Below are 24949 nucleotides of genomic sequence, written 5' to 3' on the forward strand. Positions count from 1 at the left end.
GACCGAGCCCCCCGCTCCCCGACCGAGCCCCCCTCTCCCCGACAGAGCCCCCCGCTCCCCGACCGAGCCGCCACTCCCCGACCGAGCCCCCCGCTCCCCGACCGAGCCCCCGCTCCCCAACCGAGCACCCTGCTCCCCGACCGATCCCCCCGCTCCCCAACCGAGCCCCCACTCCCCGACCGAACCCCCCGCTCCCCGACCGATCCCCCCGCTCCCCGACCGATCCCCCCGCTCCCCGACCGAGCCCCCACCGAGCCCCCACTCCCCGACCGAGCCCACCGCCCCCCGACCGACCCCCGCTCCACGACCAAGCTCACCGTTCCCCGACCGAGACCCCCGCTCCCCGACCGAGCCCTCGCTCCCCGACCGAGACCCCCGCTCCCCGACCGAACCCCCCACTCCCCGACCGATCCCCCCGCTCCCCGACCGAGCCCACCCGCTCCCCGACCGAACCCCCCCGCTCCCCGACCGAGCCCCCCCACTCCCCAACCGAGCCCCCCAATCCCCGACCGAGCCCCCCCGCTCCCCGACTGAGCCCCCCGCTCCCTGATCGAGCCCCCCTCTCCCCGACCGAGCCCCCGCTCCCCGACTGATCCCCCCGCTCCCTGACCGACCCCCCCACTCCCCGACCAAGCCCCCGCTCCCCGACTGATCCCCCCGCTCCCTGACCGACCCCCCCACTCCCCGACCAAGCCCCCGCTCCCCGACTGATCCCCCCGCTCCCTGACCGAACTCCCCCACTCCCTGACCGAGCCCCCCGCTGCCCGACTGAGACCCCGCTCCCTGTCCGAAACCCCCACTCCCCGACCGAGCCCCCCTGCTCCCCGACCGAGCCACCCCGCTCCCCGACCGAGCCCCCCCGCTCCCCAACCGAGCCCACCCGCTCACCGACCGAGCCCCCCCGCTCCCCGACCGAGCCCCCCACTGCCCGAACGAGCCCCCCCGCTCCCCGAGCGAGCCCCCCACTCCCCGAGCGAGCCCCCCACTCCCCGACCGAAACTCCCCCGCTTCCCGACCGAGCCCCCCGCTGCCCGACCGAGTCCCCCGCTCCCCGACCGAAACCCCCGCTCCCCGACCGAGCCCCCCGATCCACGACCGAGCTCACCGCTCCACGCCCGAGCCTCCGGCTCCCCGACCGAAACCCCCGCTCCCCGACCGAGTCCCCCGCTCCACGACCAAGCTCACCGTCCCCCGACCAAGACCCCCGCTCCCCGACCGAGACCCCCGCTCCCCGACCGTGCGCCCGCTCCCCGAAAGAGACCCCCGCTCCCCGACCGATTCCCCCGCTCCCTGACCGATCCCCCCACTCCCCGACCGAGCCCCCCGCTCCCCGACCGTTCCCCCTGCTCCCCGACCGATCCCCCCGCTCCCCGACCGAGCCCCCAGTTCCCCGACCGAGCCCGCGTTCCCGGACCGAGCCCCCCACTCCCCGACTGATCCCCCCGCTCCCCGACCGATCCCCCCCGCTCCCCGACCCAGCCCCCGCTCATCCACCGAAACCCCCGCTCCCCGACCGAGCCTCCCGCTCCCCGACCGAGCCCACCCGCTCACCGACCGAGCCCCCCCGCTCCCCGACCGAGCCCCCCACTGCCCGAACGAGCCTCCCCGCTCCCGGAGCGAGCCCCCCACTCCCCGTCCGAGAACCCCGCACCCCGACCGAGCCCCCCGCGCCCGACCGAGCCCCCCGCTCCCCGACCGAAACCCGCACTCCCCGACCGAGCCCCCCGCTCCACGACCGAGCTCACCGCTCCACGGCCGAGCCCCCCGCTCCCCGACCGAAACCCCCGCTACCTGACCGAGCCCCCCGCTCCACGACCAAGCTCCCCGATCCCCGACCAAGACCCCCGCTCCCCGACCGTGCCTCCGCTCCCCGACCGAGACACCCGCTGGCCGACCGATTCCCCCGCTCCCCGACTGAGCCCCCCGCTCCCCGACCGATCCCCCCACTCCCCGACCGATCCCCCCGCTCCCCGACCGATCCCCCCGCTCCCCGGCCGAGCCTCCCGCTCCCCGACCGATCCCCCCGCTCCCCGACCGATCCCCCCGCTCCCCGACCAAGCCTCCCGCTCCCCGACCGATCCCCCCGCTCCCCGACCGATCCCCCCGCTCCCCGACCAAGCCCCCCCGCTCCCCGACTGATCCACCCGCTCCCTGACTGAGCCCCACGCTCCCCGACCGATCCCGCGCTCCCCGACCGAGCCCCCCGCTCCCCGACCGAGACCCCCTGCTCCCCGACCCAGCCCCCTGCTCCCTGACCGAGCCCCCCGCACCCCGACCGAAACCTCCGCTCCCCGACTGAGCCCCCCGCTCCCCGACCGAGCCCCCACTCCCCGACCGAGCCCCCCGCTCCCCAACCGAGCCCCCCTCTCCCCGACCGAGCCCCCCGCTCCACGACCGAGCTCACCGCTCCACGACTGAGCCCCCCGCTCCCCGACCGAAACCCCCGCTCCCCGACCGAGCCCCCCGCTCCACGACCGAGCTCACCGCTCCCCGACCGAGCCCCCTGCTCCCCGACCGAGCCCCCGCTCCCCGACCGATTCCCCCGCTCCGCAACCGAGCCCCCCGCTCCCCGACCGTTCCCCCTGCTCCCCGACCGAACCCCCCGCTCCCCGACTGAGCCACCCCGCTCCCGGACCGATCCCCCGCGCTCCCTGACCGAGCCCCCAGTTCCCTGACCGAGCCCCCAGTTCCCCGCCCGAGCCAGCGCTCCCTGACCGAGCCCCCCGCTCGCCGACTGTGCCACCCCACTCCCCGACCGAGGCACTCGCTCCCCGACCGAGCCCCCCGCTCCCCGACCCAGCCCCCACTCCCCGACCGATCCACCCCACTCCCCGACCCAGCCCCCCGCTCCCCGACCGAAACCCCCGCTCCCCGACCGAGCCCCCCGCTCCCTCACCGAGCCCCCCACTCCCCGACCGAGCCCCCACTCCCCGACCGAACCCCCCGCTCCCCGACCGAGCCCCCCGCTCCCCGACCGAGCCCCCCTCTCCCCGACAGAGCCCCCCGCTCCCCGACCGAGCCGCCACTCCCCGACCGAGCCCCCCGCTCCCCGACCGAGCCCCCGCTCCCCAACCGAGCACCCTGCTCCCCGACCGATCCCCCCACTCCCCGACCGAGCCCCCACTCCCCGACCAAACCCCCCGCTCCCCGACCGATCCCCCCGCTCCCCGACCGATCCCCCCGCTCCCCGACCGAGCCCCCACCGAGCCCCCACTCCCCGACCGAGCCGACCGCCCCCCGACCGACCCCCCGCTCCACGACCAAGCTCACCGTTCCCCGACCGAGACCCGCGCTCCCCGACCGAGCCCTCGCTCCCCGACCGAGACCCCCGCTCCCCGACCGATCCCCCCGCTCCCCGACCGAGCCCCCCCGCTCCCCGACTGATCCACCCGCTCCCTGACCGAGCCCCACGCTCCCCGACTGAGCCCGCGCTCCCCGACCGAGCCCCCCGCTCCCCGACCGATCCCCCCGCTCCCCGACCGATCCCCCCGCTCCCTGACCGAGCCCCACGCTCCCCGACTGAGCCCGCGCTCCCCGACCGAGCCCCCTGCTCCCCGACCGAGCCCCCCCGCTCCCCGACCCAGCCCCCTTTTCCCCGACCGAGCCCCCCGCTCCCCGACCGATCCCACCGCTCCCCGACCGATCCCACCATCTCCCCAACCGAGCCCCCACTCCCCGACCCAGCCCCCACTCCCCAACCGATCCCCCCTGCTCCCCGACCCAGCCCCCCGCGCCCCGACCGAAACCCCCGCTCCCCGACCGAGCCCCCCGCTCCCCGACTGATCCCCCCGCTCCCTGACCGAACCCCCCCGCTCCCCGACCGAGCCCCCCGCTGCCCGACTGATTCCCCCGCTCAATGTCCGAAACCCCCACTCCCCGACCGAGCCCCCCTGCTCCCCGACCAAGCCCCCGCTCCCCGACCGAGACCCCCGCTCCCCGACCGATCCCCCCGCTCCCCGCCCGAGCCCCCCGCTCCCCGACCGATCCCCCCGCTCCCCGACCGAGCCCCCCGCTCCCCGACCGATCCCCCCGCTCCCCGACCGATCCCGCTCCCCGACTGATCCACCCGCTCCCTGACCGAGCCCCACTCTCCCCGACAGAGCCCGCGCTCCCCGACCGAGCCCCCCGCTCCCCGACCGAGCCCCCTTGCTCCCCGACCCAGCCCCCTGCTCCCCGACCGAGCCCCCCGCTCCCCGACCGATCCCACCGCTCCCCGACCGATCCCCCCGCTCGCCGACCGAGCCCCCCGCTCCCCGACCCAGACCCCCTCTCCCCGACCGAGCCCCCCGCTCCACGACCGACCTCACCGCTCCACGACCGAGCCCCCCGCTCCCCGACCGAAACTCCCGCTTCCCGACCGAGCCCCCCGCTCCACGACCGAGCTCACCGCTCCCCGACCGAGCCCCCGCTCCCCGACCAAGCCCCCGCTCCCCGACCGAGACCCCCGCTCCCCGACCGATTCCCCCGCTCCCTGACCGATTCCCCCGCTCCCCGACCGATCCCCCCGCTCCCCGACCGAGCCCCCCTCTCCCCGACCGTTCCCCAGCTCCCCGACCGATCCCCCCGCTCCCCGACCGAGAACCCCTGCTCCCCGACCGATCCCCCCGCTCCCTGACCGAGCCCCCAGTTCCCCGACCGAGCCCGCGCTCCCTGACCGAGCCCCCCGCTCGCCGACTGTGCCACCCCACTCCCCGACACAGCCACTCGCTCCCCAACCGAGCCCCCTGCTCCCCCGACCGATCCCACCGCTCCCCGACCGATCCCCCCGCTCCCCGACCGAGCCCCCCACTCCCCGACCCAGCCCCCACTCCCTGACCAATCCACTCCACTCCCCGACCCAGCCCCCCGCTCCCCGACCGAAACCCCCGCTCCCCGACCGAGCCCCCTGCTCCCCGACCGAGCCCCCCACTCCCAGACCGAGCCCCCGCTCCCCGACCAAGCCCCCACTCCCCGACCGAGCCCCCCGCTCCCCGACCGATCCCTCGCTCCCCGTCCGAGCCCACCACTCCCCGACCGATCCCCCCGCTCCCCGACCGATCCCCCCGCTCCCCGACCGATCTCCCCCCTTCCCCGACCCAGCCCCCTGCTCATCGACCGAAACCTCCGCTCCCCGAACGAGCCCCCCGCTCCCCGACCGAGCCCACCCGCTCACCGACCGAGCCGCCCCGCTCCCCGACCGAGCCCCCCACTGCCCGAACGAGCACCCCCGCTCCCCGAGCGAGCCCCCCACTCCCCGTCCGAGAACCCCGCACCCCGACCGAGCCCCCCACTCCCCGACCGAGCCCCCCGCTCACCGACCGAGCCCCCCGCTCACCGACCGAGCCCTCTGCTCCCCGACCGAGCCCCCCTCTCCCCGACCGAAATTCCCCCGCTTCCCGACAGAGCCTCCCGCTGCCCGACCGAGCCCCCCGCTCCCCGACCGAAACCCCCGCTTCCCGACCGAGCCCCCTGCTCCACGACCGAGCTCACCGCTCCACGACCGAGACCTCGCTCCCCGACCGAAACCCCCGCTCCCCGACCGAGCCCTCCGCTCCACGACCAAGCTCACCGTTCCCCGACCAAGACCCCCGCTCCCCGACCGAGCCCCCACTCCCCCTCCGAGACACCCGCTCCCCGACCGATCCCCCCACTCCCCGACCGAGCCCCCCGCTCCCCGACCGATCCCCCCACTCCCCGACCGATCTCCCCGCTCCCCGACCGAGCCTCCCGCTCCCCGGCCGATCCCCCCGCTCCCCGACCGATCACCCCGCTCCCCGACCAAGCCCCCCCGCTCCCCGACTGATGCACCCGCTCCCTGACCGAGCCCCACGCTCCCCGACCGAGCCCGCGCTCCCCGACCGAGCCCCCCGCACCCCGACCGAGCCCCCCGCTCCCCGACCCAGCCCCCTGCTCCCCGACCGAGCCCCCCGCTCCCCGACTGATCCCACCGCTCCCCGACCGATTCCCCGACCGAGCCCCCCGCTCCCCGGCCCAGCCCCCTCTCCCCAACCGATCCCCCCCCGCTCCCCGACCCAGACCCCCGCGCCCCGACCGAAACCTCCGCTCCCCGACTGAGCCCCCCGCTCCCCGACTGAGCCCCCACTCCCCGACCGAGCCCCCACTCCCCGACCGAGCCCCCCGCGCTCCCCGACCGAGCCCCCCACTCCACGACCGATCCCCCCGCTCCCCGACCGATCCCCCCCGCTCCCCGACCCAGCCCCCCGCTCATCGACCGAAACCCCCGCTCCCCGACCGAGCCCCCCGCTCCCCGACCGAGCCCACCCGCTCACCGACCGAGCCCCCCCGCGCCCCGACCGAGCCCCCCACTGCCCGAACGAGCCTCCCCGCTCCCGGAGCGAGCGCCCCACTCCCCGACCAAGAACCCCGCACCCCGACCGAGCCCCCCGCTCCCTGACCGAGCCCCCCGCTCCCCGACCGAGCCCCCCGTTCCCCGACCGAGAACCCCGCACCCCGAACGAGCCCCCCGCTCCCTGACCGAGCCCCCCGCTCCCCGACCGAAACCCGCGCTCCCCGACCGAGCCCCCCGCTCCACGACCGAGCTCACCGCTCCACGACCGAGCCCCCCGCTCCCCAACCGAAACCCCCGCTGCCCGACCGAACCCCCGCTCCCTGACCGAGCCCCCAGTTCCCCGACCGAGCCCGCGCTCCCCGACCGAGCCCCCCACTCCCCGACCGATCCCCCCGCTCCCCGACCGATCCCCCCGCTCCCCGACCGAGCCCCCCGCTCCCCGACCGAGCCTCCCGCTCCCCGACCGAGCCCCCCCGCTCCCGGACCGAACCCCCCGCTCCCTGACCGAGCCCCCAGTTCCCTGACCGAGCCCCCAGTTCCCCGCCCGAGCCCGCGCTCCCTGACCGAGCCCCCCACTGCCAGAATTAGCCCCCCCGCTCCCCGAGCGAGCCCCCCACTCCCCAACCGAGACCCCCGCACCCCGACCGAGCCCCCCGCTCCCCGACCGAGCCCCCCACTCCCCGTCCGAGCCCCCCGCTCCCTGACCGAGCCCCCCTCTCCCCGACCGAAACTCCCCCGCTTCCCGACCGAGCCCCCCGCTGCCCGACCGAGCCCCCCGCTCCCCGACCGAAACCCCCGCTCCCCGACCGAGCCCCCCGCTCCACGCCCGAGCCTCCCGCTCCCTGACCGAAACCCCCGCTCCCCGACCGAGACCCCCGCTCCCCGACCGAGTCCCCGCTCCCCGACCGAGACCCACGATCCCCGACCGATCCCCCCGCTCCCCGACCGAGCCTCCCGCTCCCCGACCGAGCCCCCCCGCTCCCGGACCGAACCCCCCGCTCCCTGACCGAGCCCCCAGTTCCCTGACCGAGCCCCCAGTTCCCCGCCCGAGCCCGCGCTCCCTGACCGAGCCCCCCACTGCCAGAATGAGCCCCCCCGCTCCCCGAGCGAGCCCCCCACTCCCCGACCGAGACCCCCGCACCCCGACCGAGCCCCCCGCTCCCCGACCGAGCCCCCCACTCCCCGTCCGAGCCCCCCGCTCCCTGACCGAGCCCCCTCTCCCCGACCGAAACTCCCCCGCTTCCCGACCGAGCCCCCCGCTGCCCGACCGAGCCCCCCGCTCCCCGACCGAAACCCCCGCTCCCCGACCGAGCCCCCCGCTCCACGCCTGAGCCTCCCGCTCCCTGACCGAAACCCCCGCTCCCCGACCGAGACCCCCGCTCCCCGACCGAGTCCCCGCTCCCCGACCGAGACCCACGATCCCCGACCGATCCCCCCGCTCCCCGACCGAGCCCCCGCTCCCCGACCGATCCCCCCGCTCCCCGACCGATCCCCCCGCTCCCCGACTGATCCACCTGCTCCCTGACCGAGCCCCATGCTCCCCGACCGAGCCCGCGCTCCCCGACCGAGCCCCCCGCTCTCCGACTGAGCCCCCTTGCTCCCTGACCCAGCCCCCTGCTCCCCGACAGAGCCCCCCGCTCCCCGACCGATCCCACCGCTCCCCGACCGATCCCCCCACTCCCCGACCGAGCCCCCCGCTCCCCGACCCAGCCCCCACTCCCCAACCGATCCCCCCCGCTCCCCGACCCAGCCCCCCGCGCCCCGACCGAAACCCCCGCTCCCCGACCGAGCCCCCCGCTCCCCGACTGATCCCCCCGCTCCCTGACCGAACCCCCCCGCTCCCCGACCGAGCCCCCCTCTCCCCAACCGAGCCCCCCGCTCCACGACCGAGCTCACCGCTCCACGACCGCGCCCCCCGCTCCCCGACCGAAACTCCCGCTCCCCGACCGAAACTCCCACTCCCCGACCGAGCCCCCCGCTCCACGACCGAGCTCACCGCTCCCCGACCGAGCCCCCTGCTCCCCGACCGAGCCCCTGCTCCCCGACCGAGACCCCCGCTCCCCGACCGATTCCCCCGCTCCCCGACCGATTCCCCCGCTCCCCGACCGATCCCCCCGCTCCCCGACCGAGCCCCCCGCTCCCCGACCGTTCCCCCTGCTCCCCGACCGATCCCCCCGCTCCCCGACCTAGAACCCCCGCTCCCCGACCGATCCCCCCGCTCCCTGACCGAGCCCCCAGTTCCCCGACCGAGCCCCCCGCTCCCCGACCGAGCCCCCACTCCCTGACCGAGCCCCCCGCTCCCCGACCGAGCCCCCGCTCCCCGACCGAGCCCCCCACTCCCCGACCGAGCCCCCCACTCCCCAACCAATCCCCCCCGCTCCCCGACCCAGCCCCCCACGCCCCGACCGAAACCCCCGCTCCCCGACCGAGCCCCCCGCTCCCCGACTGATCCCCCCGCTCCCTGACCGAACCCCCCCGCTCCCTGACCGAACCCCCCCGCTCCCCGACCGAGCCCCCCCTCCCCAACCGAGCCCCCCGCTCCACGACCGAGCTCACCGCTCCACGACCGCGCCCCCCGCTCCCCGACCGAAACTCCCGCTCCCCGACCGAGCCCCCCGCTCCACGACCGAGCTCACCGCTCCCCGACCGAGCCCCCCGCTCCCCGACCGAGCCCCTGCTCCCCGACCGAGACCCCCGCTCCCCGACCGATTCCCTCGCTCCCCGACCGATTCCCCCGCTCCCCGACAGATCCCCCCGCTCCCCGACCGAGCCCACCGCTCCCCGACCGTTCCCCCTGCTCCCCGACCGATCCCCCCGCTCCCCGACCGAGAAGCCCCGCTCCCCGCCCGATCCCCCCGCTCCCTGACCGAGCCCCCAGTTCCCCGACCGTGCCCCCCGCTCCCCGACCGAGCCCCCACTCCCTGACCGAGCCCCCCGCTCCCCGACCGAGCCCCCGCTCCCCGACCGAGCCCCCCACTCCCCGACCGATCCCCCCGCTCCCCGACCGAGCCTCCCGCTCCCCGACCGATACCCCCGCTCCCCGAACGATCACCCCGCTCCCCGACAGATCCCCCCGCACCCCGACCGAGCCCCCCGCTCCCCGACCGAGCCCCCCGCTCCCCGACCGAGCCCCCTGTGGTAAACCACTGTTTGTATTCCTGTTTGTCCTGTTTGTATTCCACTGTGTACATGCCTGGACATGCCTCGGCTGACTCCTCCCACAGGTCCAAGTATAAAGGTGACTGCTCCCCAGCCCTTGTATCCTGGACCGGTCGACCACTCGAGGCAGACCTCCATTCTGTTGTTAATAAAAGCCTTTGGTTACTCTTCTAACTCTCAGTCTTTTATGAGTAATTGATAGCGCATCAATTTTATTAACAACATTTTTATAATGGAGAAGATCCTCACACCAGCATGCCTGGACTTAGATCATCGGGAGGCGGACTCATCCACCAAGTTTACTCACTGGCTTAAGTGTTTCGAAAAATTCCTGACCGCCTCCGAAGCAATCAAATCGGACGAGGACAAACTGGATGTCCTGACCTCCAAAGTGAACCACCGAGTGTACTCGGTCATCCAAGACGCGACCTCGTACGCGGACGCTATCAAGCTCCTCAAGGACCAGTACGCGCGCCCAGTGAACGAAGTGTACGCCAGGCACCTCCTGGGGAGTCGTAAACAACAACCTGGGGAATCGACCGTGGAATACCTTCAGGCACTGTCTGTGCTTGGCCGGGCCTGTGGTTGTAAGGATGTAAAGGCCGCCATGTACACAGAGGAACTTATCCGGGACGCTTTTGTAGCGGGCCACAGATCCAATTACACCCGACAGTGACTGTTGGAGCAGAGTAACCTCGACCTCAACAAGGCCTCTGAACTCGCACTATCGTTGGATGCAGCCTACCAGGGCATGGATGCCTACTCCTCTGCACCGTGGACGCCGCGGGGAATGACAGCCTGGGACACGGTAGGACCGCCTCATAGCGCCGTGCCACCCCAGCCACACCCCAACAACGGCCCAACTACCGCAGCAGTGTCCCAAGGCCAGACAGCAGTGCCCCAAGGCCAGAAATGCTACTTCTGTGGCCAGGCAAAACACCCCAGAGCGCGCTGCCCGGCGAAAAACGCGATCTGCTCGGGCTGCGGGAAGAAGGGACACTACGCTAGCGTCTGCAGGGCCAAAGCCACCCCGAACCCCAGCAGCGCCGCGTGTGGGCCATGCGGGCCGCCATCTTGGACCTCCCCGGCCATGTGCGAATCACCGGTACAGCAGCCATTTTGGACGCCTCCAGCCACATGGGGATCATGGACGCCGCCATCTTGGACGACAGCCGGGACGCAGCAGGCCCCTGACACCGCCTCATCTGATACCCGCAGCGACACACCGACCCCTACGCTGGCATCCGTTACACTGGACCAAGCGAGACCGCACCAACTGGCCAGTTCCACAAAGGACATTAAGGTAAATGGTCACGATACAATCTGCCTTTTTGACTCTGGGAGCACGGAGAGCTTCATCCACCCCGACACGGTGCGGCGTTGCTCTCTCCCAGTCCTGCCTGCGCAACAGCGGATTTCTATGGCCTCCGAGTCCCAGTCGGCGGACATCGGCGGCTACTGCGTGGTGACACTCGTAGTAGACGGGACCGTGTACGATCATTTTAAACTTCTGGTCCTGCCTGACCTCTGCGCTGCCGTCCTGCTGGGGTTAGATTTTCAGTGCCACCTTAAAAGTGTTACGATGGCGTACGGTGGACCCCTACCCCCACTCACAGTCCGCAGCCAGCAGCTTCCAAACTGCCCGCCGCGCACCAGGTGCAACCTCTCCACACTCAGAGTCACCCCCCCCCAACTGTTTGCTAACCTCACCCCCGACTGTAAGCCCATCGCCACAAAGAGCAGGCGATACAGTGCCGGGGACAGGGTTTTCATTAAAACCGAAGTGGAGCGGCTCCTGAAAGAAGGGATTATTGAGGGCAGCACCAGCCCCTGGCGAGCCCAGGTTGTGGTCGTTAAGACCGGCGAGAAGCAGCGCCTGGTCATCGACTACAGCCAGACAATAAATCGCTACACCCTGCTGGACGCCTACCCACTCCCCCGTATAGCTGATATGGTCAACCAGATCGCGCAGTACCGCGTCTTCTCGACCATTGACCTGAAATCAGCGTACCACCAGCTCCCCATCCGCCCTGAGGACCGCCAGTACACTGCCTTTGAGGCAAACGGCCGCCTCTATCACTTCCTTCGGGTTCCCTTTGGCGTCACCAACGGGGTCTCCGTCTTCCAAAGGGAGATGGACCGGATGGTAGATCAAAATGCGTTGCAGGCCACTTTCCCATATCTGGACAATGTGACCATCTGCGGCCGTGACTTGCAGGACCATGACGCAAACCTCGAAAAATTCCTCCGCACCGCCCAACTCCTAAACCTGACATATAACAAGGAGAAGTGCATATTCCGCACAAACCGCCTCGCCATCCTTGGCTGTGTTGTGGAACACGGAGTCATCGGCCCCGACCCCGACCGGATGCGTCCCCTTATGGAACTTCCACTGCCCCACTGCCTCAAGGCCCTGAAGAGGTGCCTAGGGTTTTTCTCCTATTACGCCCAGTGGGTCCCCTACTATGCGGACAAGGCCCGTCCGCTGATCAAGTCCACCTCTTTTCCCTTGACGGCAGAGGCCCGCTTAGCCTTCCACCGTATCAAGGAGGACATTGCCAAAGCCACCATGCACGCAGTGGACGAATCCATCCCCTTCCAGGTGGAAAGCGACGCGTCTGACTTTGCCCTGGCCGCTACCCTCAATCAGGTGGGGAGACCCGTGGCCTTCTTTTCACGAACCCTCCAAGGCCCGGAGACCAGACACTCCGCTGTTGAGAAGGAGGCCCAGGCGATTGTGGAGGCTGTGCGTCATTGGAGGCACTACCTGGCCGGAAAACGATTTACCCTGCTCACTGACCAGCGTTCAGTTGCTTTTATGTTTAACAACAAGCAGAGGGGCAAAATCAAAAATGACAAGATCTTGAGGTGGAGAATCGAACTTTCCACCTGCAACTACGAGATCTTGTACCGGCCCGGGAAGCTAAATGAACCCCCGGATGCGCTATCGCGTGGCACCTGCGCCAGCGCGCAGATCGATAGACTGCGGGCCCTCCACAATGACCTCTGCCACCCGGGGGTCACCAGGTTCTTCCACTTCATCAAGGCCCGCAACCTGCCTTACTCTATTGAGGAGGTCAGGACCATGACCAGGAACTGCCAAGTCTGCGCTGAGTGCAAACCACACTTTTATAGACCAGACAGGGCCCACCTGATAAAAGCCACTCGCCCCTTCGAGCGCCTGAGCGTCGATTTTAAAGGGCCTCTCCCCTCCTCCGACCGCAATGTGTACTTCCTCAATATTATTGATGAGTACTCCCGTTTCCCATTCGCCTTCCCCTGCCCGGACATGACCAGTGCCACGGTCATTAAATGTCTGAACAAACTCTTCACCCTGTTCGGCTTCCCCAGCTATATCCATAGCGACCGGGGCTCATCGTTTATGAGCGACGAACTCCGTCAGTACCTGCTAACTAGGGGTATTGCCACAAGCAGGACCACCAGTTACAACCCCCGGGGGAACGGACAGGTGGAAAGAGAAAATGCGACAGTTTGGAAGGCCGTCCTGCTAGCCTTAAAGTCTAGGGGCCTTCCAACCTCCCGCTGGCAGGATGTGCTCCCCGATGCGCTCCACTCTATTCGGTCACTGCTCTGCACTGCCACTAACGCCACCCCTCATGAGAAAATGTTTGTCTTCCCAAGGAAGTCCACATCGGGGACATCGCTGCCCGCCATGGCTGACGTCCCCAGGGCCGGTCCTACTGAGAAGACACGTGAGGACCCATAAAACGGACCCCCTGGTCGAGAGGGTCGACCTCCTCCACGCCAACCCCCAGTATGCTTACATCGCATATCCGGACGGGCGGGAGGACACAGTCTCCATAAGAGACCTTGCACCCTCGGGGGCCGCAGTAACCCACTACCCACTACCACCCCCCCCCACGATCCGATATCCAGCCCCAGCAGACGGCAGGCCTGGGCCCCGCGGCCCGCTCGACATCTATGAGGACGACACGCCTGTGCCACAGCCTACGCTGGACTCGACGCCGGAAACTTCACTACCCCTGCCGTCGCCACGCCGATCACAGCGGCAGACAAGACCTCCAGAGAGACTCCAATACACTAACTTTTAATACACTTCACCCCGCCGGACTCAATTTTAAACAAGGGGTGAATGTGGTAAACCACTGTTTGTATTCCTGTTTGTCCTGTTTGTATTCCACTGTGTGCATGCCTGGACATGCCTCGGCTGACTCCTCCCACAGGTCCTAGTATAAAGGTGACTGCTCCCCAGCCCTTGTATCCTGGACCGGTCGACCACTCGAGGCAGACCTCCATTTTGTTGTTAATAAAAGCCATTGGTTACTCTTCTAACTCTCAGTCTTTTATGAGTAATTGATAGCGCATCACCCCCCTCTCCCCGACCGAAACTCCCCCGCTTCCCGACAGAGCCTCCCGCAGCCCGACCGAGCCCCCCGCTCCCCGACCGAAATCCCCGCTCCCCGACCGAGCCCCCCGCTCCCCGACCGAAACTCCCGCTCCCCGACCGAGCCCCCCGCTCCACGACCGAGCTCACCGCTCCCCGACCGAGCCCCCCGCTCCCCGACCGAGACCCCCGCTCCCCGACCGAGCCCCCCGCTCCACGACCAAGCTCACCGTTCCCCGACCAAGACCCCCGCTCCCCGACCGAGTCCCCGCTCCCCCACCGAGACACCCGCTCCCCGACCGATCCCCCCGCTCCCCGACCGAGACCCCGCTCCCCGACCGATCCCCCCACTCCCCGACCGATCCCCCCGCTCCCCGACCGAGCCTCCCGCTCCCCGACCGATCACCCCGCTCCCCGACCGATCACCCCGCTCCCCGACAGATCCCCCCGCTCCCCGACCATGCCCCCGCGCTCCCCGACCGAGCCCCCCGCACCCCGACCGAGCCCCCCTGCTCCCCGACCCAGCCCCCTGCTCCCCGACCAAGCCCCCCGCTTCCCGACCGATCCCACCGCTCCCCGACCGATCCCCCCGCTCCCCGACCGAGCCCCCCGCTCCCCGACCCAGCCCCCACTCCCCAACCGATCCCCCCCCGCTCCCCGACCCAGCCCCCCGCGCCACGACCGAATCCTCCGCTCCCCGACTGAGCCCCCGCTCCCCGACCGATCCCCCCGCTCGCCGACTGTGCCACCCCACTCCCCGACCCAGCCACTCGCTCCCCGACCGAGCCCCCCGCTCCCCCGACCGATGCCACCGCTCCCCGACCGATCCCCCCGCTCCCCGACCGAGCCGCCCACTCCCCGACCCAGCCCCCACGCCCCGACCAATCCACCCCACTCCCCGACCCAGCCCCCCACTCCCCGACCGAAACCCCCGCTCCCCGACAGAGTCCCCTGCTCCCCGACCGAGCCCCCCGCTCCCCGACCGAGCCCCCGCTCCCCGACCGAGCCCCCACTCCCCGACCGAGCCCCTCACTCCCCGACCGATCCCCCCGCTCCCCGACCGAGCCCACCACTCCCCGACCGATCCCCCCGCTCCCCGACCGATCCCCCCCGCTCCCCGACCCAGCCCCCTGCTCATCGACCGAAACCCCCGCTCCCCGAACGAGCCCCCTGCTCCCCGACCGAGCCCACCCGCTCACCGACCGAGCCCCCCCGCTCCCCGACCGAGCCCCCCACTGCCCGAACGAGCCCCCCCGCTCCCCGAGCGAGCCCCCCACTCCCCGTCCGAGAACCCCGCACCTCGACCGAGCCCCCCGCTCCCCGACCGAGCCCCCCGCTCCCCGACCGAGCCCCCTGCTCCCCGACCGAGCCCCCCTCTCCCCGAACGAAACTCCCCCGCTTCCCGACAGAGCCTCCCGCAGCCCGACCGAGCCCCCCGCTCCCCGACCGAAATCCCCGCTCCCCGACCGAGCCCCCCGCTCCACGACCGAGCTCACCGCTCCACGACCGAGGCTCCGCTCCCCGACCGAAACCGCCGCTCCCCGACCGAGCCCCCCGCTCCACGACCAAGCTCACCGTTCCCCGACCAAGACCCCCGCTCCCCGACCGAGTCCCCGCTCCCCCACCGAGACACCCGCTCCCCGACCGATCCCCCCGCTCCCCGACCGAGACCCCGCTCCCCGACCGATCCCCCCACTCCCCGACCGATCCCCCCGCTCCCCGACCGAGCCTCCCGCTCCCCGACCGATCCCCCCGTTCCCCGACCGATCACCCCGCTCCCCGACAGATCCCCCCGCTCCCCGACCAAGCCCCCGCGCTCCCCGACCGAGCCCCCCGCACCCCGACCGAACCCCCCTGCTCCCCGACCCAGCCCCCTGCTCCCCGACCGAGCCCTCCGCTCCCCGACCGATCCCACCGCTCCCCGACTGATCCCCCCGCTCCCCGACCGAGCCCCCCGCTCCCCGACCCAGCCCCCACTCCCCAACCGATCCCCCCCCGCTCCCCGACCCAGCCCCCCGCGCCACGACCAAATCCTCCGCTCCCCGACTGAGCCCCCCGCTCCCCGACCGAGCCCCCACTCCCCGACCGAGCCCCCGCTCCCCAACTGAGCCCCCCTCTCCCCGACCGAGCCCCCCGCTCCACGACCGAGCCCCCCACTCCCTGACCGAAAACCCCGCTCCCCGAGCGAGCCCCCCGCTCCACGACCGAGCTCACCGCTCCCCGACCGAGCCCCCCGCTCCCCGACTGAGCCCCCGCTCCCCGAAAGAGACCCCCGCTCCCCGACCGATTCCCCCGCTCCCCGACCGATTCCCCCGCTCCCCGACCGATCCCCCCGCTCCCCGACCGAGCCCCCCGCTCCCCGACCGTTCCCACCGCTCCCCGACCGATCCCCCCGCTCCCCGACGGAGCCCCCCACTCCCCGACCGATCCCCCCGCTCCCCAACCGATCCCCCCAGCCCCCCGCTCATCGACCGAAAACCCCGCTCCCCGACCGAGCCCCCCGCTCCCCGACCGAGCCCACCCGCTCACCGACCGAGCCCCCCCGCTCCCCGACCGAGCCCCCCACTGCCCGAACGAGCCTCCCCGCTCCCGGAGCGAGCGCCCCACTCCCCGTCCGAAAACCCCGCACCCCGACCGAGCCCCCCGCTCCCCGACCGAGCCCCCCGCTCCCCGACCAAAACCCGCGCTCCCCGACCGAGCCCCCCGCTCCACGACCGAGCTCACCACTCCACGACCGAGCCCCCCGCTCCCCGACCGAAACCACCGCTCCCCGACCGAGCCCCTGCTCCCCGACCGAGCCTCCCGCCCCCCGACCGATCCCCCCGCTCCCCGACCGATCCCCCCGCTCCCCGACCAAGCCCCCCCGCTCCCTGACTGATCCACCCACTCCCTGACCGAGCCCCACGCTCCCCGACCGAGCCCGCGCTCCCCGACCGAGCACTCCGCTCCCCGACCGAGCCCCCCTGCTCCCCGACCCAGCCCCCTGCTCCCTGACCGAGCCCCCCTCGCCCCGACCGAAACCTCCGCTCCCCGACTGAGCTCCCCGCTCCCCGACCGAGCCCCCACTCCCCGACCGAGCCCCCCGCTCCCCGACCGAGCCCCCCTCAATCCGACCAAGCCCCCCGCTCCACGACCGAGCTCACCGCTCCACGACCGAGCCCCCCGCTACCCGACCGAAACCCCCGCTCCCGACCGAGCCCCCCGCTCCACGACCGAGCTCACCGCTCCCCGACCGAGCCCCCTGCTCCCTGACTGAGCCCCCGCTCCCCGAACGAGACCCCCGCTCCCCGACCGATTCCCCCGCTCCCCGACCGATTCCCCCGCTCCCCGACCGATCCCCCCGCTCCTCAACCGAGCCCCCCGCTCCCCAACCGTTCCCCCTGCTCCCCGACCGATCCCCCCGCTCCCCGACCGAGCCCCCCCGCTCCCCGACCGATCCCCCCGCTCCCTGACCGAGCCCCAGTTCCCTGACCGAGCCCCCAGTTCCCCGCCCGAGCCCGCGCTGCCTGACCGAGCCCCCCGCTCGCCGACTGTGCCACCCCACTCCCCGACCCAGCCACTCGCTCCCCGACCGAGCCCCCTGCTCCCCGACCGATCCCACCGCTCCCCGACCGATTCCCCCGCTCCCCGACTGATATACCTATCAATTCGTCCAATAAAAAGCGACGAGTTAGGAACGTAACTAAAGGTTTTTATTGACTAAATAACAGAGCCCACCCTCGTGGGTGATCGGGTCCAACAAGGAGGAATACCAGCCAGTCGACTACCTTTATACCTGGGCAGGTAGGTGGAGCCATGGGCGGAGTCGGAGGTGGTCAGCCCAGGTATAACAGCGCGACAAGAGGCGACCTCGTATAGTGATACAACAGTGAGAACGGTGAGAACAATACAACAGTGATAACTATAGTTTAACGATAGTGAACGATAAAAGTGGTTTACCACATTCACCCCTTGTTTAGATTTGAGTCCGGTGGGGTGAAGTGTACTACCAGTTCTGGTATGTCAGTCTGTCCGGAGGCCTCGTAAGCCTCTCCGATCGTCGCAGCGGCGGTGCTGCATTATCCGGTGTTAGTGCTGGTGTCTGCGTGGTCGGCGAAGGCTCGTGGGGTTCCGGCATGCCGTCTACCTGGGCTGGAATTGGGGGGGTTTTGGGGGGGGGTAAAGGTGGTGTCTCCGGAGTGCCCGAGGCTGCGAGGTCTCGTAAGGAGACAGTGTCCTCCCGCCCGTCTGGGTAAGCCACGTAGGCGTACTGGGGGTTGGCGTGCAGGAGGTTCACCCTCTCGACCAGGGGGTCTGTTTTATGGGCCCTCACGTGCTTTCGCAGCAAGACGGGCCCCGGAGAGGTCAGCCAGGTTGGTAGAGTGGTTCCCGTAGTCGACTTCCTGGGGAAAACAAACATTCGTTCATGGGGGGTGGCGTTAACGGCAGTGCAAAGTAGTGACCGGATGGAGTGCAGCGCTGTCGGGAGGACTTCCTGCCAGCGGGAGGTTGGGAGGCCCTTAGACTTTAAGGCTAAGAGGACGGCCTTCCATACCGTCGCGTTCTCTCTTTCCACCTGGCCGTTCCCTCGGGGGTTGTAGCTGGTGGTCCTACTTGCTGCAATACCTCTCGCTAGTAGGAACTGACGGAGTTCCTCACTCATGAAGGAGGAGCCCCGGTCACTATGTATATAGTTCGGGAACCCGAACAAGGCGAAGAGGTCGTTCAGGCACTTGATGACCGTGGTACTGGTCATGTCTGGGCAGGGGAAGGCAAAAGGGAAACGGGAGTACTCATCAACAATGTTGAGGAAGTACACATTGCGGTCAGATGACGGTAGAGGCCCCTTAAAGTCGATGCTCAGGCGCTCGAAGGGGCGGGTGGCCTTGATCAGGCTTGCTCTGTCCGGCCTATAGAAGTGCGGTTTGCACTCGGCGCAGGTCTGGCAGTCCCTGGTCATGGTCCTGACCTCCTCGATGGAGTAGGTCAGGTTGCGGGCCTTAATGAAATGGTAAAGTCTGGTGACCCCGGGGTGGCAGAGGTCGTTGTGGAGGGTCTGAAGTCTATCAATATGCGCGCTGGCGCATGTAATTCGTGAAAGAGCATCAGGGGGTTCGTTCAGCTTACCTGGCCGGTACAAGATATCATAATCGTAGGTGGATAGCTCGATTCTCCACCTCAAGATCTTGTCATTCTTGATTTTGCCCCTCAGCTTGTTATTAAACATGAAAGCAACTGAACGTTGGTCGGTGAGGAGGGTAAATCGTTTGCCTGCCAGGTAATGCCTCCAGCGCCGTACCGCCTCCACAATTGCCTGGGCTTCCTTCTCGACCGACGAGTGTCGGATCTCGGGGCCCTGTAGGGTCCTCGAGAAGAAGGCCACCGGCCTCCCCTCCTGGTTAAGGGTAGCGGCTAGGGCGAAGTCGGATGCATCGCTCTCCACTTGGAAGGGGATGGACTCATCCACTGCGTGCATTGTGGCCTTGGCTATGTCTCCCTTGATGAGGGAGAAGGCCGCGCACGCTTCCTCCGTGAGGGGGAAGGATGTGGACTTCATGAGGGGTCTGGCTTTGTCCGCATAATTGGGCACCCATTGGGCATAGTAGGCGAAGAGCCCCAGGGTTCTCTTAAGTGCCTTAGGGCAGTGGGGGAGGGGTAGCTCCATGAGGGGACGCATTCTTTCGGGGTCAGGGCCGATGAGTCCGTTCTCTACAACACAGCCAAGGATGGCAAGGCGCGAGGTGTTAAACACACATTTCTCCTTATTGTAGGTGAGGTTCAGCCGTTGGGCTGTACGGAGGAATTTCTCCAGATTCACGTCGTGGTCCTGCCGGTCGCGGCCGCAGATGGTGACGTTATCTAGATAGGGGAATGTGGCCTGCAGTCCGTTCTGGTCAACCATCCGGTCCATCTCCCTTTGGAAGACCGAGACCCCGTTGGTGACACCGAAGGGGACCCTAAGGAAGTGGTATAGGCGCCCATTCGCCTCGAAGGCAGTGTACTGGTGGTCCTCGGGGTGGATAGGGAGCTGGTGGTAGGCCGACTTAAGGTCGATGGTCGAGAATACGCGGTATTGTGCAATCTGATTGACCATGTCAGATATGCGGGGAAGGGGGTATGCGTCCAGCTGGGTGTATCTATTTATGGTCTGGCTGTAGTCGATGACCAGGCGATTTTTATCGCCGGTCTTAACGACCACGACCTGGGCACGCCAGGGGCTGTTGCTCCCCTCGATGATGCCCTCCTTCAGGAGACGCTGCACCTCAGAGCTAATGAAAGCTCTGTCCCCGGCGCTGTACCGCCTGCTCTTGGTAGCGACGGGTTTGCAGTCGGGGGTGAGGTTAGCGAACAGGGAAGGTGGCGGCACCTTGAGGGTGGATAGGCCGCAGGTGTTACGTGGTGGGCGGTTTAACATTCGCTGGTTGTTGACTGTGGGAGGGGGGAGGGGCCCACCGTATGCTAGGGTTACACTTTGGAGGTGGGATTGGAAGTCCAGCCCTAGTAGGATGGCAGCGCAGAGCTGGGGGAGGACGAGGAGTTTAAAATTTTTATACTCTGTGCCCTTAACCGACAAGGTCACAGCACAGTAGCCGCTAATGTCCGTGGCGTGGGACCTCGATGCCATCGAGATTCGGTTGCGCGTTGGCAGGACAGGGAGGGAGTAGTGGCTCACCGTGTCTGGGTGGATGAAGCTCTCCGTGCTTCCGCTGTCGAACAGGCAGGTCGTGGCGTGGCCGTTTACTTTGATGTCCATCATCGACTTGGACAGGTGGTGTGGGCGGGCTTGATCCAGAGTGACGGAGGCTAGTGTGTAGGTAAGCGAGTCGTTGTCGTCTGCGGGCGAGGCGGTCGTCAGGTCCGGGGGCTCGGTGGCAGTCGGGCGTGGTGGGTAAAATGGCGTCTCCCACGAGGTAGGACAAAATGGCGGAGAAGATGGCTGCCCCCATAACTCACATGAGGCACTATTGGGGTCGGTTGCCTTGATCAAAGATGGCCGCCCCCATGACTCACGTGTGGGGATGCTGGCCTCAGTTGCCGTGAAAGAAGATGGCCGCCCCCACAGTTCGCATGAGGCACTGCTGGCCTCTGAAGATCCGTTCCTGCAGGCCTTAGAGAAGTGGCCTTTCTTCCTGCAGGTTGAGCAGGTAGAGTTCCTGGCTGGGCAGCGCGACCTCGGGTGCTTCTCCTGGCCGCAAAAGAAGCAGCCGGCGGCCCGATCGCGGGTGCCCGATGTCGGAGCCGGTACCGGGGGTGGCGGGCCCGGTCGGGTCCGGGACGCCGACGCTGAGGTAGGTCCCGGGGGCGGCGCTGCGAAGGGTATTGCGGTAGGGGTCGGGCCCGAGTCCCAGGGTCGCGAGCAGTACCTGGAAAACGCCTCCTGGTCCTGATGGGCCACCTCTAGGGAGAGACCGAGGGCTTCAGCTTTGTCCAGGTCGAGGTCTTTAGCTTCAAGCAGTCTTTGCCGTGAGTAGTCGGACCGTAGGCCTTTCACAAAGGCATCGCGGATATTATCTTCCGTATTTTCAACAGCCGTCACCGCTTTAAAGTCACAGTTCCTGTCGAGTGCTCTTAGCGCCCGTAAAAATTCAGCTACAGACTCTCCTGGCTGTTGCGGGCGGGATCTTAGGAGGTGCCTGGTGTACATGTAATTTACCGGGCTCCGGTACTGCTGTTTCAGTAGGTTGATAGCGGCCTCGTACGTAGTCGTGTCCTGGATGAGTGCGTATACTCTCGGGCTCGCTTGGGCGTTCAGAAGTCTTAGTTTGGATCTCTGCGGGACGCCGGATTCTTCCAGGTAGGATTCGAAGCAGTCCAGCCAGTGTTTGAAATTGAGGGCTGAGTTTGCTGCCTGTGGGTTTAGATCCAGGTACGGTGGTTTGAGGGCTTGCAGCCAAGCCGGCTGGCGTGGCTGGTGTAGCCCGGTGTCTGAAGGCTGCTGTGGCTGTGCTTCTGGGAGGGCTTCTGGCTGGTCAGTAGCAAACATCTTTAAAATTTAGTCAATAAAATTGATATACCTATCAATTCGTCCAATAAAAAGCGACGAGTTAGGAACGTAACTAAAGGTTTTTATTGACTAAATAACGGAGCCCACCCTCGTGGGTGATCGGGCCCAACAAGAGGAATACCAGCCAGTCGACTACCTTTATACCTGGGCAGGTAGGTGGAGCCATGGGCGGAGTCGGAGGTTGTCAGCCCAGGTATAACAGCGCGACAAGAGGCGACCTCGTATAGTGATACAACAGTGAGAACGGTGATAACAATACAACAGTGATAACTATAGTGTAACGATAGTGAACGATAAAAGTGGTTTACCACACCGACCGAGCCCCCCGCTCCCCGACCCAGCCCCCACTCCCCGACCGATCCACCCCACTCCCCGACCCAGCCCCCCGCTCCCCGACCGAAACCCCCGCTCCCCGACCGAGCCCCCCGCTCCCCGACCGAGCCCCCCACTCCCCGACCGAGCCCCCCGCTCCCCGAACGAGCCCCCTCTCCCCGACAGAGCCCCCCGCTCCCCGACCGAGCCTCCACTCCCCGACAGAGTCCCCCGCTCCCCGACCGAGCCCCCGCTCCCCAACCGAGCACCCCGCTCCCCGACCGAGCCCCCCGCTCCCCGACCGAGCCCCCCACTCCCCGACCGAACCCCCCGCTCCCCGACCGATCCCCCCCGCTCCCCGACCCAGCCCCCCGCTCATCGACCGAAACCCCCGCTCCCCGACTGAGCCCCCCGCTCCCCGACCGAGCCCCCACCGAGCCCCTACTCCCCGACCGAGCCCACCACCCCCCGACCGACCCCCCACTCCCCGACCAAGCCCCCAGCTCCCCGACCGAACCCCCGCTCCCCGACCGAAACCTCTGCTCCCCGACCGAGCCCCCGCTCCCTGACCGAGCCCCCACGCTCCCCGACCAAGCCCCCCGCTCGCCGACTGAGCCCCCCGACCGAGCCCCCCGCCCCCCGACCGAGCCCCCCGCCCCCCGACTGTGCCCCCCCGCTCCCCGACCCAGCCCCCGCTCCCCGACCGAGCCCCCGCTCCCCGACTGTGCCCCCCGCTCCCCGACCGAGCCCCCCGCTCCCCGACCGAGCCCCCCGCTCCCCGACCAAAACACCCACTCCCCGACTGAGCCCCACCGCTCCCCGATCGAGCCCCCCGCTCCCCGACCGAGCCCCCCGCTCCCCGACCGAGCCCCCCGCTCCCGACCAAAACCCCCACTCCCCGACCGAGCCCCCCGCTCCCCGACCAAAACCCCCACTCCCCGACCGAGCCCCCCGTTCCCCGATCGAGCCCCCCGCTCCCCGACCGAGCCCCCCGCTCCCCGAGCGAAACCCCCGCTCCCCGACCGAGCCCCCCGCTCCACGACCGAAACCCCCCCGGTCCCCGACCGAGCCCCCCGCTCACCGACCGAAACCCCCGCTCCCCGACTGAGGCCTCTGCTCCCTGACCGAGCCCCCCGCTCCCCGACGGAAACCCCGCTCCCCGACCGAGCCCCCCTCTCCCCGACCGAAACTCCCCCGCTTCCCGACAGCTCCCCGCTGCCCGACCGAGCACCCCGCTCCCCGACCGAGCCCCCACTCCCCGACCGAGCCCCCTGCTCCCCGACCGAGCCACCCGCTCCCCGACCGAGCCCCCCTCTCCCCGACCGAGCCCCCCGCTCCCCGACCGAGCCCCCACTCCCCGACCGAGCCCCCCGCTCCCCGACCGAGCCCCCACTCCCCAACCGAGCCCCCCGCTCCCCGACCGAACCCCCCGCTCCCCGACCGATCCCCCCGCTCCCCGACTGATCCCCCCCGCTCCCCGACCCAGCCCCCCGCTCATCGACCGAAACCCCCGCTCCCCGACCGAGCTCCCCGACCGAGCCCCCACCGAGCCCCCACTCCCCGACCAAGCCCACCGCCCCCCGACCGAGCCCCCCGCTCCCCGACCAAGCCCCAGCTCCCCGACCGATCCCCCGCTCCCCGACCGAAACCCCTGCTCCCCGTCCGAGCCCCCCGCTCGCCGACTGAGCGCCCCGCCCCCCGACCGAGCCCCCAGCTCCCCGACCGATCCCCCGCTCCCCGACTGAAACCCCCACTTCCCGACCGAGCCCCCCGCTCCCCGACCGATCCCCCCGCTCCCCGACTGATCCCCCCGCTCCCCGACCCAGACCCCCTCTCATCGACCGAAACCCCCGCTCCCCGACCGAGCTCCCCGACCGAGCCCCCACCGAGCCCCCACTCCCCGACCGAGCCCACCGCCCCCCGACCGAGCCCCCCGCTCCCCGACCAAGCCCCAGCTCCCCGACCGATCCCCCGCTCCCCGACCGAAACCCCTGCTCCCCGACCGAGCCCACCGCCCCCTGACCGAGCCCCCCGCTCCCTGACCGAGCCCCCACGCTCCCCGACCGAGCCCCCCGCTCGCTGACTGAGCCCCCGCCCCCTGACCGAGCCCCCCGCTCCCTGACCGAGCACCCACGCTCCCCGACCGAGCCCCCACTCCCCGACCGAGCCCACCGCCCCCCGACCGAGCCCACCGCCCCCCGACCAAGCCCCCCGCTCCCTGACCGAGCCCCCACGCTCCCCGACCGAGCCCCCACTCCCCGACCGAGCCCACCGCCCCCCGACCGAGCCCCCCGCTCCCTGACCGAGCCCCCACGCTCCCCGACCGAGCCCCCCGCTCGCCGACCGAGCCCCCCGCTCCCCGACCGAGCCCCCCGCCCCCCGAACAAGCCCCCCCGCTCCCCGACCGAGCCCCCCGCTCCCCGACCGAAACACCCGCTCCCCGACCGAGCCCCCCGCTCCCCGACCGAAACACCCGCTCCCCGACCGAGCCCCCCGCTCCCCGACCGAAACACCCGCTCCCCGACTGATATACCTATCAATTCATCCAATGAAAAGCGACGAGTTAAGAAAGTAACTATAGGTTTTTATTGGCTAAATAACAGAGCCCACCCTCGTGGGTGATCGGATCCAACAAGGAGGAATACCAGCCAGTCGACCACCTTTATACCTGGGCAGGTAGGTGGAGCCATGGGCGGAGTCAGCAGTGTTCAGCCCAGGTATAACAGCGTGACAAGAGGCGACCTCGTATAGTGATACAACAGTGTGAACAGTGATAACGATATAACAGTGATAACTATAGTGTAACGATAGTGAACGACAAAAGTGGTTTACCACATTC

The sequence above is a fragment of the Somniosus microcephalus genome, chromosome 7, assembly GCF_052327205.1.
Source record: "Somniosus microcephalus isolate GS21.2 chromosome 7, FLI_Smic_1.0, whole genome shotgun sequence".
Classification (NCBI taxonomy): domain Eukaryota; kingdom Metazoa; phylum Chordata; class Chondrichthyes; order Squaliformes; family Somniosidae; genus Somniosus; species Somniosus microcephalus.